This window comes from Pinus tabuliformis, chromosome 7 (assembly GCF_031772625.1).
Source record: "Pinus tabuliformis cultivar Carrire ecotype Pingquan chromosome 7, CPIR1, whole genome shotgun sequence".
Classification (NCBI taxonomy): Eukaryota; Viridiplantae; Streptophyta; class Pinopsida; order Pinales; family Pinaceae; genus Pinus; species Pinus tabuliformis.
Window position 1 is genome coordinate 1,459,160,859 of NC_142293.1, and position 17,232 is coordinate 1,459,178,090.

Sequence of the window (17,232 nt, forward strand, 5' to 3'; positions counted from 1 at the left end):
GATCCAAGACTGAATGCATAATTTTTTATAGATCTGTAATCATCTACATTTCCTACCCAATTTGAATATGCAAATCCTGCCAATCTAACATCAGAAGAGTCAGTGTAAATAATTTCATAATCTATAGTACCTTGTAGATACCTCAAAACACTCCTTGCTGCATTCTAATGGCTTTCAAGTGGCTTAGACATAAATTGGCTTAGCACACTGACTGCATAAACCAAATCAAGTCTAGTGGTGGTTAGGTAGATTAGACTCCCAACCAGTTGTTTGTGAAGTGTTGCATCTTCCGCTTTTGAGCCGTCGTCACACTGCAATTTGATGTTCTGTTGCAATGGTACTGGTGTCTGATTACACTGATCGATCCTAAACTTTTCTAACGGGCCCTTGACATACTTTGCTTGGGACAAAAATGTTTGACCTGAATCTCTCCAGATTTCAAGACCTAAACAGTATCTGAGTTCACCAACGTGCTTCATTTCAAACATCTGTGACATCTGTTGCTTGATTTCATCAATTAGATATGTAGCATCACCTGTAATTACCAAATCATCTACATATAATGAAATCAACACTACGCACCCTTGTTTATCTTTCATGGTGTAAAGATTAGGGTCATTCTTACTTCTATTATGCAATTTGATGTTCTGTTGCAATGGTACTGATGTCTGCTTACACTGATGGACCCTAAACCTTTCTAACAGGGCCTTGACATACTTTGCTTGGGACAAAAATGTTTGACTTGAATCTCTCTAGATTTCAAGACCTAAACAGTATCTGAGTTCACCAAGGTGCTTCATCTCAAACATCTGTGACATCTGTTGCTTGATTTCATCAATTAGATATGTAGCATCACCTGTAATTATCAAATCATCTACATATAATGAAATCAACACTACGCACCCTTGTTTATCTTTCATGGTGTAAAGATTAGGGTCATTCTTACTTCTATTATAGTAAGCTTGTAGAAAAAATGATTCAATTTTCTCATACCACGACCTGGGAGCTTGTTTTAGTCCATAAAGTAATTTCTTTAATCTACAGACTAAATGTTCTTTTCTTTTCTGGACAAACACTTTCGGTTGCTCTAGATAAACCTCTTCTTTTAGTTATCCATTCAAAAATGCAGACTTTACATCTATTTGGTGCATCATCCAATGTTTCTTAGTAGCTAAAGCGATTAACATTCTGATGGTGTTCAATTTAGCTATAGTGCCGAAGGTTTCTTCATAGTCTATCCTTTTTTTCAGTGAGTACCGCTTTGCTACCAACCTAGCTTTTAGTTTTTCTATGCTTCCATTTGCATTAATCTTCGGTTTACATAACCATTTACAACCTATGGTCTGTTTTCCTCTAGGAAGTTCCACCAATTCCCAAGTGTTATTTCTGATTATTGAATCATATTCCTGTTCCATTGCTATTTTCCATTCACTACATTCATTTGCTTCTTTATAACTAGACGGTTCAACCATATTTTTCATACTAGTTATAAAATCATTTTCCCTATATCTTGCAGGCATTTGAGCTTTCCTATCTGATCCCCTGAGTGGTGGGGTGGTGGTTTCAAACTTATTTGATCATCATTTACTTTTTCTTGTTGCTGTTGCTGCTGTTGTTCATCCTCTGCCTTTGTTTGTTGCTGACCTTGACTATTCTCTGCTTCTTCTTCCTCAAAGTACGGAATGTCCCATTCTTCATAGTGCTCATCAGGTTCTTCATGATCCTGCACATGGAATTTAACATCTCTACTAACAAATATCTTGTGAGTAGAGGGATTAAATAATCTGTATGCTTTATATGACGAACAATACTCTATAAAAGTACATCTGATGGCTTTTGAATATAATTTTCTTTTGTCTTCCTTTGGAATTTGGGCAAATGCTTTAGATCTAAATATTCTTAAGTGTTTTATTGCAGGCTTATATCCATATAATGCTTCAAAAGAGTTTTAGACTCTAGACTTTTTGTAGGACTCCTATTTTTCAAATAAACTGCAGTATTCATTGCTTCAACCCAAAAACCATTTGAAGTATTCTTACCTTTCAACTTACATCTAGCACATTCCACCTGTGTTTTGTTATTACTTTCTGTTACTCCATTCTGCTGTGGAGTATGGGGTACTGTGAACTGCTGCAAAATCAATGCTCTTTACAATATCTGATAAGCTCATCCTTCCTGTATTCTCCCCTTTGATTAGAACAAAGAATTTTTATCAGTTTCCTTGTTTTTCTTTCAATCATATTTTTAAACTGCTTAAAATATTCGAATTTATGACTCTTCTTACTTAAGAAATACACCCAAAAGAACTTCGTACAGTTGAACTTTGTATAGTCATCAATAAACAATAGAAAATACAATGCACCTCCTAATGATTTTGTCTGCATGGGTCCACAAAGGTCTGTGTGCACTAAATCCAGTATATCCCTCTGTTTCTTTTCTACTCTTATAGGGAATTCTTCTCTATGCATTTTTCCTAAAGTACGTGCATCACAATCTTTATGTACTTGCTTTAGCATAAAAAGATCTCTTACCATTTCCTTCCTTTGTAGTAACAACAAATCATTGTAGTTGATGTTGTCGAATCTCTGAAGCCAAAGCTCTTTTATTGTGAGGCTCGTTGCTGTCAATGCTCGAACTGGTGCAGGTCTCACATCCAACTTGTACAGACCTCCTATTCGGATCCCTGTAGCAATTGTTTTCATGCCATCTAGCAGATCTTTAATATAACAATAAGATTTTAAAAATTCAACTTTCAAATCTTGATCTGTAATCATGGATACAGAAATCAAGTTCTTTGTTATGCCAGGCACATACATAACATTATAAATTTGTTTGATATTACCATTAGGTAGAATGACAGAAACTTTCCCACATTCTTTGCTTTGATGACTTCTGTGATCACCTAGGTAAATTTGTGCACCTTCGTTGATTTCTTTAAAATCCTCGAGTCAGTGCTTATTTCCTGTCATGTGTGTTGACGTTCTTGAATCTACACACCAGCTGTTTGCATCAACATTTTCATCACGATCTGCCATGAACAATCTGAAATTTTGCACCTGATCACCATTCACGAGATGACTTGCATGTCTTTTTGGTTTTTGCTATTCTTCATGTTGGAAATAATACGGAGAGGGTGGGGGGTGAATTAGTGTTATGAAATCAATTATTTTTCATTTCACGATCAGATTTGTATACGCTACTTCATCTATGGGAAACTGTGTATATATGCTACTGTGTCTGAAGCAACTAGCGTATATCAGAAAACTTAAGATTCATTAGTTGTTGATCTTTAATTAGTGCATCAGGACCTCATTAATCATAGGAACAGTAAATAGGAGCAGCGAAACAGAACAGATGATCACACCCATGGACACAAAGATATAAGGTGGAAACCCAATGTGGGTGAAAAGCACCTGCTGCAATTCGTCTCTATCTTCTTTTAATTAGAAACTTCTTTTTACAATGATTCTGTACTTATGCAGTCTTATACCTGTACGCAGGCTGCTATCTGCAGAGGGATACAACCTTGTCTTTTCTTTCAGGTACCACGTTTAATCAATTTTCAGATTGGATCCATGAGTAACATCAATCAAACATCAATTATATCTGCATCAACCAATCTCCTTTGCACCAAACAAAATTGAATCAAATAGTCACTTCTCTGAATGCTGTACCCAGAAAACAATAACAGTAACCAGACACCAATTCTGAACCCAGAGCACTGTAACAATGAACAAAAGTAGCTAAAACATATTTCAAGAGACGTATGCTACTTCAATGTGTATAACCTACGTGCATACGCTGCGGAAATAAGGCCAACAAGCGTATACGCTCTTCTGCATTACAGAACCAGCGTGTATACGCACCTTTTCTTCGCTGAACCTGCGTACAAATCTATAAAAGATAATTTATCCTTTTCACTTATTCAGACATCAGTTATACCCAGATTATCAGATTTATAAATCAAGTCATGCGCCAAAAATAACAAATCAAAATCACACAAAGAAACTACTCTTCAGGACTTAATATCTTGATCCATCAATAGTACTTATCCTTCTTCTTCCGTTTAAGTTCCTCCTTGATTTAGATCCGGCTATAACCCAATGACCAGTATTCTAGATCTAGTTCTTCATCAGATATTCAATGCTTAAGTTAATGGCTTTGCCTAATGATCTCCTTCCCCTTTTATAGTCTTAGGCCTTACACAATACCATGGTCCAAAACCATAAAGAATCAATACTTTGGACCAAATACCTGGGTTCAACACTTCAGAGGAGATACCATGTTCCAAAACCATAGGTCCAAATACCAAGGACTAAATACCATGGACCAAAAATAAGTTTTCCCACACGTACGCACTTTTTCGTGCATGAAAGTGCGTGCATACGCATACACAACTTTTGATCGGCAATCCCGCGTGTATACGCGACTTCGTCAAAGGGAACCTGCGTATACCTCTTTTTCTTTCATTCTGAGAGCCTGAACAGTGATATGCCATCTGAGTGAGTTGCCATCAAGGACAACACCTGTGTCATAGTGCCAAACCTATGTCATAATGCCAACAATCTCCCCCTTTGGACTTGATGGAAACCCCAAGTCACTCAAAGTCATTTTCCCCCTTTGACATCAAGGGCAAAGGGTTATGCTCCCCTTGAGTTCATGCTGAAATCTCTGTTCTGCTGTGATGTCCATACTCCCCCTGACTGTAGGCAAGGTCTTGCAAGAAGATGTTCTACAAGAAGATACATAACTTTATACATCATAAATGACCTTCCTACCACCAAAGAATTATACATACATCCATCTCCCAACCAAGTGGGGATTGACTCATCCACCCAACCAAGTGGGGATACACCAAAAGTTTACACAAGATAAAACAAGAACATTACATTATCCATCCCAGGCAGTGGGGAAACCAAAGCAGGCCGTTACATGACCTTGATAAGAAAAGAAATACATGACAAAGACGAAATATCTACAATCAGAATATGATAGTTATCAACAACTATCATCAGTAGCATCTGTCAATCATCATTCAGACTAGCAACCATGTTCTCCTTCTGCACCTGTTCCCCCTGAAACCAAAACACTGTGAACTTGAACCAAGATCTTCTAGGATAATGCCAACAATGCATTATTAGAAGAATATATATGCTCCCTCTGAACCTGTGCCAGATGGTCTCTGTCAAACCCATATTAGACTTCTTTCATCTTGAGGCTGGCCCACTGTTTGTCTTCAAACCAACATATACGCAATTGTATCCACATAAACTGGCGTATGTACATGGATTCTCCTCGTTAAACTCGCGTACAACCACTTTTCTCCGAAACAGACAAGTTTCAACAGCAAGATGATGCATCAACTATTCCCAGCTTCTGTCTAAGGTATTCAAATGTCTTCCTTGGAGGGAACATACTCCAATTTGACCTTTTGTTCAAACACTTGTTCACGGAGAAAATGATATTTGATAGGTATGTGCTTGTTCTTTGAATGCATCACTGGATTTTTTGAAATACTGATTGCACTTGTATTATCACATAAAATGGAGATAGGTGGAGTACAAGTGATTTGAAAATATTGCAAAATTTGTATCATCTAAAGGAGTTGTGTGCAGTAAGATGCAACAACGACATATTCCGCTTCATCGGTAGATAAAGTAATTGAATTTTGTTTCTTGCTAAACCAAGATACTAATTTGGAACCCATAAAGAATGCACCACCAGTAGTGCTTTTTTTGTCATTTATGTTTGCCCAATCTGCATTTGTATATGCATGAAGTTTGAGATCTATATCTCTAGGATACCATAAGCCATAGTTTTGTGTCCCTTGAAGATATTCGAAGATTCTTTTAACTGCTTGAAGGTGTGCTTCTTTAAGATTTGCCTGGAATCTTCCAACTATTCCCACTGCATGCATGATGTCTGGTCGGGTACCTGTCAGATAAAGCAGACTACCAATCATGGATCTATAGGTTGGTTGATGAACTGCTGCTGAATCATCATTTGTGCTGAGGCTGCATCCTATTACCATAGGGGTACATACTGGTTTCAAATCTTCCATGCCATATTTCTTCAGGATCTCCTTAAGGTACTTGGTTTGTGATAAAAAGATACCGTCTTTATTTTGTTGGACTTGTAAACCAAGAAAATATGTCAGCTCACCAAGTAAGGACATTTCAAATTCCTTTTGCATCACCAAAGCAAAGTTTTGACTCATGGCTTCTTCATTGCTACCAAAGATGATATCATCAACACACACGACAAGTATTAACAATTTATCATTATCAATTTTTACATATATATTGCTATTTGCCGATCCTTTTGAAAAACCTTGTTGATGAAGATATTTGTCCAGACAATAGTACCAAGCTCTTGGAGCCTGTTTAAGACCATAGAGTGCCTTCTTAAGTCTGCATACATGTTTTGGATCATTTCCAAGGATGAATCCATCTGGTTGCTCAATATACACTTCTTCTTCCAAGTTTTCATTTTAACCGATAGATTTCACATCCATTTGAAAAACTTTGAACTTCTGAAAGCTAGATAGAGCAAGGAACATTCTTATGGCTTCAAGTGTAGCAACCGGTGCAAAAGTTTTCTCAAAGTCTATACCTTCCTGTTGAGCATACTCTTTACAAACAAGTTTGGCCTTGTTTCTAATAACATCTCCATTTTCATTCAACTTGTTTTTGAATATCCATTTTGTCCCTATGACATTCTTATCGTTTGGTCTAGGAACCAACTTCCAAATGTTATTCTTTTCAATCTGCTCAAGTTCTTCATTCATGGCCTTGACCCAACATTCATCTTTGCAAGCTTCTCTTACATTTTGTGGTTCAGTGGAGGAGAGAAATGCTAGATAGCTTAAAGCTTATGAGATAGTTCTTCTTGGTTGTACACTCACCTCTTTCTGCCCCAAAATTTGAGTTTTTGGATGATTCTTCTGAACATACCTTGATGGAGTCTTTTCTTCTATCCTTATCTGTTCTTCTGGTGCCTCATGGGTTTTGTCTTCATCATAAGTCTGATTTGATGTTGAAAGATAGTCCTCATCATCTTCGAAATCTTCGGATTTTACCTGCCGAGGAATGTTTCCTTCTTCATCAATCACTACATCAATACTTTCAACAATTTTTCCAAGTCTTTTATTGTAACACTTATATAGGAGTTTGAGTGCTGTTCACCCGGACGTTTGTCTTGTTGAGAATGGTAATCGCAGCAAATGCAGCTTCACCCCAGAAGGTTGCAGGAGTTCCAGACTCATCAAACATAGCGCGAGCCATTTCTTGAACCGTTCTATTCATCCTTTCCACTGCTCCATTTTGCTGAGGAGTCCTTGCAGTAGAGAATTCCCTTCTTATTCCATGTTCTTCACAAAAATCGAAAAATTCATTTGAGGTAAATTCCCCTCCTCGATCAGACATGATGCATTTGATTCTGCGATCTGATTCGTTTTCAACCAAGGCTTTGAATGCCTTGAACTTTTCGAAAGCTTTATTTTTATGCTTCAGAAGTCCTATCCAACACATCCTTGAAAAGTCGTCAATGAACAATATGAAGTATTCTTCTCCTCGAGGTGACCTCTCCCTAGCTGGACCACATACATCAATATGGACAAGTTCAAGTGGCCTACTAGCTAATGCTTCATTCTCAGGGAAATTAGTTCTAGTTTGCTTCCCAAACTGACATGATTTGCATATTGTATTGTCTTGAATTCTGATATTAGGGAGATCACGAATCACCTGATATTTTTATGCTTTCCTTATCTGAGAGAAGCTTAGATGCCCCAATCTTCTGTGCCATAGCCAGTGTTCATCATTCTTGCTTAGATAGCACTGTTGTTGTCCTCCCTTGAGTATGTATAAATTATTTGGTGTTCTTATGCCTTTGATCACTGTTTCTCCTGTATCAAGCTCACGAACAATACATCCATTTGATCGAAATATTGCCTCGTTTCCTTGATCACACATTTCGCTGGCACTCAATATATTATATGCTTTAAGCCATCAATATGCATAACATTTCCAGCTTTGACCTTTCCTTTCAAAAGAACAGAATCTTTACCTTTTATGAATGCAGGGGTGTCATTTCCAAATGAGACCTTTTTTTCCTTTTCTTTCTTTATCACCTGTCATATGTTTCGAGCATCCACTGTCAATGTACCATTGATTTTCCTGCCCTTCCGCATATAAGGCTATACCACATCTTTCTGGCTGCAGTTCTTTCTTCCTCCATGTTTTGGGACTTAATGAAGCTTTATCCTTCTGAGTTGTTTGCCGAAACCTACTCCTACATTCAAAATCTTCATGACCAAATTTGTTACAAATAGAACATTCTATTTCATTTTCAAGAGCAGAAAAGTTATTGTAAGTTCTTTTCATGATTCCAGTCACACTCCTTATACGCTTTGTGTCCAAAGTTATGACAGGAGAAACATTGGCCATTAAAGAAATTCTTGTGATTATCAAACCTTTCGTCCAGGAGATTGTAATTCCCATAGCCATTCGTTTTTGAGGCAAATTGAGAATGATTTACCTGCGGTTGGTTGTAGCTTCTGTTCATCCTTGAAGTAGATTGCCCTCGATTTACTTGGTGATCTCTATTCATTCTTGAAGTAAATTGTCCCTGATTTACTTGGTGATCTGCATTGTGCCTTTGCTGTCCTGTTCACTTCTCCTTGCTGCTACAAGATAGCTTTTGGAGGTAGATGGCTTTTGTTCTTGAGATGCTTCTTCAGTATAACCAAGACCTGTCTTGATTAGAGGAGAACGCTGCACCTTGATAATCTCATCTAAAGTTTCAGATCCTTTAGCAAATCTAAGATTAAGAGCTTTTGTTTTTTCAATATATTTTCTAAGTCCCACAATTTCACATTCTAACTTTTCATTTTGTTTTTCCCTTTAAGCAAGTTGGAATGTCAGAGTATCTATAATCATATTCTTTTCTTCTAAACAAATTTTAAGTTTAGAAATTTCTTCATAAAGACCACCTTCATCTATAGCATCCAAGAAATCATCATTTTCAAAAGCCATCAAAAGTCTATAATCATTACCTTGTTCATCTTCATCACTATTTAAACATCCATCACTATCTTCATGTGTATAATAACTCTTCTTAATTACATTCTGTTTTCTGTTCCATCGAACTGGTTCCTTAACTTTGTCAAGCTTATCTTTACAAGGACACTTGGCTGCATAGTGATAGACTCTTCCACAAGCAAAGCATTTAAAAGGTAGCTTACCTCTGAATCTTCTAGAAACCCGTTGAAAGTTCTTGACAAAGTTTGATTCTACCTCTTCTTATAACATATATCCTGACTCATTGTATTCTCCTTTTCCTGAGTCTTTGAATGCAGATTCTCTCATGTCTGACGATCCCCCTTTTCACATTTCGAAAGCAGTTATGATTCCGTGTAGTTGTGACATGGTAATGCTTTGAAGATTTTTCTTTTCTTCTATGGTCAAAACTTTTGATTCAAACTTAGAAGACAAAGATCTTAGAACCTTTTCAACCAAAGTAACTTCTTTTATCTCTTAACCCAAGTTTTTCATACAATTAGCAATCTCATCTATACGTATGAAATAATTAGCCACACTTTCATCATTGTGCATTCTGAGATTTTCATTTTGAATTCTGAGAGTTTGTAGTTTTGCACGTTTTACCTGATCATCTCCTTCATAGCTCAAAATGATCTTGTCCCATATTTCTTTTGCGGTTTTGAGCTACATAACCTTGACGAATTCTGATTGAGATAAGCTCCCTAATAGAGTATTGATAGCATTTGCATTTGTTTCATACTGCTTTTTACCAGCCGTATCTATACGAGTTGCTCACAGAAATGTGCATTCTGTTTCCACGATATCCGAAACTTCTGTACCAAGAGATTGAAGATAGGTTGTGATTCTTACCTTCAATAGACGAAGTTGCTTCCATCAAAGATTGGTGGCCTGATAGATGCCTCCTTTTCGTAGTTGCTCATGATGATAGATTTTCCTTCAAGCGATCAAGCTTCTTTTGAAAGACTTGCTCTAATACCAATTGTTGGAAACAATATTAAGAAGGGGGGGGGGGTGAATCAGTATTATCAAATCAATTATTTTTCATTTCACGATCAGATTTGTATACGTTACTTCATCTATGAGAAACTGCGTATATACGCTACTGTGTCTGAAGCAACCAACGTATATCAAAAAACTTAAGACTCATTAATTGATGATCTTTAATCAGTGCATCAGGACTTCATTAATCATAAGAACAGTAAACAGGAGCAATAAAACAGAGCAGATCATCAAGCACATAGACACAAAGATATAAGGTGGAAACTCAATGTGGGTGAAAACTACCTGTTGCAATTCGTCTCTATCTTCTTTTAATTAGAAACTTCTTTTTACAATGATTCTGTACTGGTGCAGTGTTATACCAGTTCGCATGCTGCTATTTGTAGAAGGCTACAACCTTCTCTCGTTCTCTAGCTTCTTCTGGAAGAGAGCTACAACCCCTTTAGTTCTTGTACTAGCTGAGGTACTAGTACGTAGGTGCTGACCTACAGAAGGCTACAACCTTATCTTTTCTTCCACGGACCACGTTTCATCAATTTTTAGACTGCATTTATGAATAACATCAATCAAACATCAATTATATTTGCATCAACTAATCTCCTTTGCACCAAACAAAACTGAATCAAATAGTCACTTCTCTGAATGCTGTACTTAGAAAACAGTAATAGTAACCAAACACCAATTCTGAACCCATAACACTGTAACAATGAACAAAAGTAGTTAAAACATATTTCAAGAGACGTACGCTACTTCAATGTGTACAACCTACGTGCATATGCTGTTAAAATAAGGCCAACCAGCATATACACTATTTTGCATTACAGAAATAGCTTATATATGCGCTTTTTTTTGCTGAACTTTTGTACAGATCTATAAAATATAATTTATCCTTTTCACTTATTCAGACATCAGTTATACCCAGATTATCAGATTTATAGATCAAGTCATGCGCCAAAAATAACAGATCAAAATCACACAAAGATACTACTCTTCAGGCCTTAAGATCTTGATCCATCAATAGTACTTATCATTTTTCTTGCGCTCAGGTTCCTCCTTGATTCAGATCTAGCTATAACCCAATGACCAGTATTTCAGATCTAGTTCTTCATCAGATATTCAATGCTTGAGTCAATGCCTTTGCTTAATTATCTCCTTCCCTTTTTATAGTCATAGGCCTTACACAATAACATGGTCCAAAACCATAAAGAATCAATACCTTGGACCAAATACCTTGGTTCAACACTTCGGAGGAGATACCATGTTCCAAAACCATAGGTCCAAATACCAAGTACTAAATACCATAGATCAAAAATAAGTTTTTCCACACGTACGCGCTTTTTTGTGCATGAAAGTGCATGCATATGCATACACAACTTTTGATCGGCAATCCTGTGTGTATACGCGGCTTTGTCAAAGGGAACTTGCGTATACCTCTTTTTCTTTCATTCTGAGAGCCTGAACAGTGATCTGCCATCTGAGTTAGTTGCCATCAAGGACAACCCCTGTGTCATAGTGACAAACCTATGTCATAATGCCAACACTTCATGATATTTCTTTTTCCTACAATCCCTGGCAATATGACCCAATTTTCTGCAATAAAAACATTTAGTTTCAGAGTAGTGTTTATTCGGATGTAATACCTTGGGTCTGATTTAGCTGTTTCTGTGAACTTGCTCCGTTTTGCTGTTGTGGACTCCCTTTCCATTTGTAGAAGTTCTTCTTCGCCATTAGTGCAAGATCGGCACTCTGGGGCTTCAGAGTCTATCTCCTCTCTTCTTCCTGCATCAGTATACCTTTCAGCTCTTCAAAATGCGGGATCTTTTCTCTGGCATTTATCCCAGAGATGAACAATTGATAATCATCAGTAACGCCATTTATTGTAATGGTTACAAGATCTGTATCGTCAACTGTATGACCAATGTCTGCTAGTTTGTTCTTCAGATCCTTGATCCTTGCTACCAATGAAGCAATTGTTTCATTCTTCTCCTTCTTTAGGGACATGATCTTACTTTTGAGGAATAGAAGATGATTTGAATTCCTGATCCCATACAATTCCTTCATAATTCACCAGATCTCGTTAGCTTACTTACCTTCTCTGATGTGCGGTATAATGCAGTGTTTCACCGACATCTTTAACATTGTCGTTGCTCTACTTTCTCGTTTCTCCCAATCTGGGATCAATGCTGATCCAACCGCGGGCTTTGGCTCATCCCCATTCACAATCGTCCAAGCATTCTGCGCTTCTAGCAGAGTCTGCATCTTGAACTTCCAATTTGCATAATTGGAACCATCAAGTTTGTTATGCTCGTTCATGCATACTTCAAATATATTGTTATTCATCTTGGTGATTTAGAAAGAAAAAAATTCGACAGGTAAAAGATGTTAAATTTACCCCAGATCTGTGACAGAGACAGATCACTGTTCTTCAATGTTATTTGATCTCGCAGTACACTCGCTGATCACTATGGCTTCCTTCTCAGCCTCCATACAACTTTTTGTTGTCAGTTACAGCCTTGTTCTTGGCTTCCCCAAGCAAGTTCTCTGACAGCTACAACCTTGTTCTTAGCTTACACAATCGTCGCAGATATGCCTGTCTTTTCTGCGACGTCGTCGCAACTGTACATGTCTTTCCTGTGACGAAAAAGTTAAAGATTATGTGCAAAGGAGCTACAATGCCCTCATCGTAGAGGTACACTCAGGACCAACGACGATCTCGGAATTGTTGCAGTTATCCTCCTCACAACTGCGATGATCTCGGCTCAAAGAACCACCCATCAGCCAGCGTACAGGTTCCTCAGCCCTGACGCTCTGATACCATGATAAAAATGGCAATGTTTGTTTGTATTAAAGAATTAAAAAGCCCACTGGTCAGCTCTACAAAAGAGAGTCTGAACCAGGAGAGTCTGGGTCTGCAGAACACTCTACATTGGTCATGCACATTACACATTAAATAGAAAACATGGTTTTAGGGAAGTTAGAACAACATCCTAAGAAATAGAAACTAATTTCTATGTTGAGGTTATGTGAACCAACTCTACCTATTCTAGGATATTCTCCATTATCTTCAACAGACACGGTCCTTCAAGGACGTAGTGAACCACACCTAGTTCATCCATGCGCAAAAGAATCATGCAGAGGTCGTCGTTGTTGCATCATTTATTGAAGAAACCCCGACCATGGGGGCGCAATTGCAAGCGAGAGAAGGGAGAAGCCGGTGCTTTCTTAAAGCAGCAACCAGTCCCAAGTTTGTAATCCCTAACATCCGCCTGGAACAAGCCCCCCACTATATGAAAGATTGCGCCATCATTTGCAAATTTATGGGTATTTGGCCCAAGGTGCAAGACATATTGGTGTGGATAGAACACAAATGGGCACCCCGAGGACAATTTTAGCTTTGTCTTCGAGTAAAAGGATTTTTCACAATCATTTTCGAGGATCTCGAGAACATAAAACACATCTTTGAAAATGGGCCATTTTCCATGGGCAGTGTGAGACTATCCCTGTAGGATTGTTATAACCTCGATAAGGAAGAATTCAAAGTGGCTCCGGTCTGGGTCTGAGTATACTTGTTACAAGATGATTTCTGGTAACACGATATACTGGAAGGCATAGGAAACTTCATTGGCTAATTTGTCAAAATATTCGAGATTACAAAACGACGCTATCATGCAATTTTCGACTGGATCTGTGTGCATATGAATATTTTTCAACCATTGCCAGTCTATCGAGCTGATTTACTATGATTCCACCTGGATCCAACCTCTCGGTTATGAACATGAATATGGCCATTTATTTTGTGATTTCCCTCTGAAGGATGCTAAGTTTGTCGCTCAATGCCAAAATGAAGAAGGGTTCTAACAGGTTGGGGGGCATTGCCCTTACCCGAATCGATCCCCACAAGACACTTTGCAGCCTCACCCAGTGACTGAGGAGGCCCCTCAGCCTTGGTCGAGGACGACCCCCAAGGTCTCGACAACCCCGACGACCCCTAGTTCCAACAATCCTTTTGTTGCCTTAGCAAACCTAGATCCAGATTTGGAGCATGCAATGGAAGCCCTTTCGTCCTCAAAGGAGATAATTTAATATATGGAAGTTGATAAGCAACTTGTTCTCATAGTGGATAAGATGGCCACCAAGACAAAATGTCAGATCACACCGAGGATGAGCAGCAGGGCAAAGAAGTCCTCACCCATATTAGCAAAATCTTGGAAATGGAAGAAAAAAACTATAGATTAGGTGTAGAAGAGCAGAAAATGCTAGAGATCTTCAAAACTTGGATCAAATTAGATGTCAATGGTATTCCAGGGAATTAGTTGTCGCACTTTGGCCATCTCTACTCTCAATGGGCAACTAGATTAGGAAAACTGGATCCATATCTGCGGGGTACAGGAAAAGACAACAACTTGTTGGCCCTCACCATTGTAGATCTAAGGGGTTCGAAGAAGGGTAAGAAGGGAAGGAAGTCGACTAAAGACCTGATCCACGAAGCAAGGGAGTTACTGATGAATTCGGGGTAGATGGGACAATTGATTGATTACTTTCCTAGATGTGTCCCCCCTTTTCAATGAAGATCACCTCCTGAAACATCCAGGGCTTCAATAGCCCAGGAAAAGATTGATAAGTATAAGCCAGAAATTGCCCTTTTACAAGAAACCAAAATGAATGAAGATAAAATTATTGAGAACAACCAACAATGTTGGAAGAACAGTAAAGCAATGTCCATAGAAGGAATCGGGGTCGCGGGGGGTTTGGAAATTCTTTGGGATCCTGACAAAGTCGTGCTCAGATAGTTGGGATCTTGTCAGTGGTGGTCCTATGCATCATGCGCTTTATGCGGCCAGTAGTGTTCTTTTTCCAGGACCTGTTGGATATCCTTGGGGCCTCCTTGTTCAACTGTCATTGTTTGTTAATACTGAACTCAAATAATAATCAACTGTCATTGTTTGTTAATACTGAACTCAAATAATAATCGAGAAAGGAGAAGACAAGTATTCTTGCTTTTCAAGAACAAATAACTCCTGCCAACGTAAATTTTCGCTTAGGAGGACATCGTGACAACATATTAGTAAGAAAATTTTCAATATTTGAAAAATTGTTTACGAGAGGGCAAAATAAAATAGAAATCGTTCAGGCGGTAATAGAGAAAACACAACCAAATATATATATATATATATATATATATATATATATATATAGTTCAAATGAAAGAATTTTTTCGAAACTTGAACAAATTATGAACACAACTTTTGTTATGCAAACAAAATTGAGGTTGGACACATAATTAAAACACAAAATTTTGCTCTCAAGGAGAATCAAAACATTCAAAAAATAATTTAGTGGGGCGAGAAAACAGGCAGGGGAAACAACATTTAAAAATATTTTTTATCTTTACGGAAAGGGTGAGAGATGGCACGAGTGTTCTTTTAAAAAAAATGTTCAAACTAAAGAAATTTATTGAAAACCAAAACTTTTCTTTGCCTGAGAGGAAAAAAAATGCCTCTTTTTTTCCACACAGAGAAAAAATATGGCATTCAAAAGGCGAGGAATTTAACGAAAGGAGAGACACAAAATTATCAGTTGGAAATAGATATTCAAAAAAAGGGAAAAAATAACTTGGCGAGATAAAATTAGTTCCATTGCCTAAAATACTTCCGATGAGTTGAAAAATTAAATACTTCCGATGAGTTGAAAAATTAAGCGTGTTAGAGGAGTGGAATTAACCTTTTAGCCAGAAAATTGTAACAAACAAATCTATGACGGTGAAAGACATTTATTTTAGAGTGGAAGCCTTTGTTTTGGCGAGAACAAAAACTAGCGATTTTTTTCCCGTCTTGGAAAAAAACGTACGAATAGAGGCAAAATTTTAGCAGTTGGAAATAGATATTAAAAAAAATTGAATTAAAAATTGTTAAAAGAATTTAGCTAGATTACCCTGAAAATTTGTCGTTGGCTATAAAAATTTAGAGTTTAATGACAACAAAGACAAAAAAATTACCAATTGGAAATACATATTCAAAAAAAAAATAAAAAATCTTGGCGAGATAAAATTAGTTCCATTGCCTAAAATATTTCGAGTGAGTTAAAAAATTAAGCCGTGTTAGAGGAGTAGAATTTACCTTTCAGCTGGAAAACAGTGATAAACAAATTTTACAGTGAAAGACATTTATTTTAGAGCAGAAGCCTTTGTTTTGGCGAGAACAAAAACTAGCGATTGTTTTTTCCTAGGCTTGGAAAAAATTGTAGGAATGTAGTAAAACTTTATATATCGAATATGAAATATTTAGAAATAATTTGAATATGAAAAATTGAGATATTGTCAATAAATTTGAACAAAAATATTTCGAGTGAGTTAAAAAAATAAGCCGTGTTGGAGGAGTAGAATTTACCTTTCAGCTGGAAAACAGTGATAAACAAATTTGACAGTGAAAGACATTTATTTTAGAGCAGAAGCCTTTGTTTTGGCGAGAGCAAAAACTAGCGATTGTTTTTTCCTAGGCTTGAAAAAAATTGTAGGAATGTAGTAAAACTTTACATATTGAATATGAAATATTTAAAAATAATTTGAATATGAAAAATTGAGATATTGTCAATAAATTTGAACAAACATATATCTGGAAAAAAAAGTACAAGCATTAATTGAAATTTATAAGCATGATATATTAGAAATTGAAACCTTTGAATATACAACGCTAATGAAATTGTTGGTTTCGATTCGAAACGCAAATACCAAGTGCCGGAGACAAGAAGGTCGTTGCTTCTGCTGTATTGGAAGATGGCTCGATTTCATTAGGGCAAGTGGAAACTAAAACAATTGAGGTGGTAGGAAATTATATTGGCAAAGCGGCGTTCCGGAACAACATCTTTCTGCATGTTCATTTGTTCTGCATTCTCATAGTCATTTGTGTAGCATTTTTGGGTCATTGGCCATTGATGGTCAGGTTGAATTCGGACAGTGCCAATTTCCAGTCATGTCGAATTGCAGAGATTTTCTTTTGCTATTCCGTGGGCTAAGAAGGTCAGCGAGCCTTCCTATGTTTTTGTTTTGCAATATAAATTGCGAAGAAAAAATTATTTTTCTTACAGCTGCATTGTAAGCAGAAACTTAGCAATAGGAAGTGGGCGTTTAACATGAAAAAGGTTCAAGGGAATTTGTTAACATATAGAAAAATAAAGC

General features: G+C 37.2%; 1 protein-coding gene across 3 annotated transcripts in view; it reads left to right on the forward strand.

Annotated features, from left to right (window-relative positions):
- LOC149253273 (uncharacterized) overlaps positions 1–17,232 on the forward strand; it is a 110,043-nt gene that overhangs the window by 18,892 nt on the left and 73,919 nt on the right. The window lies entirely within an intron of this gene.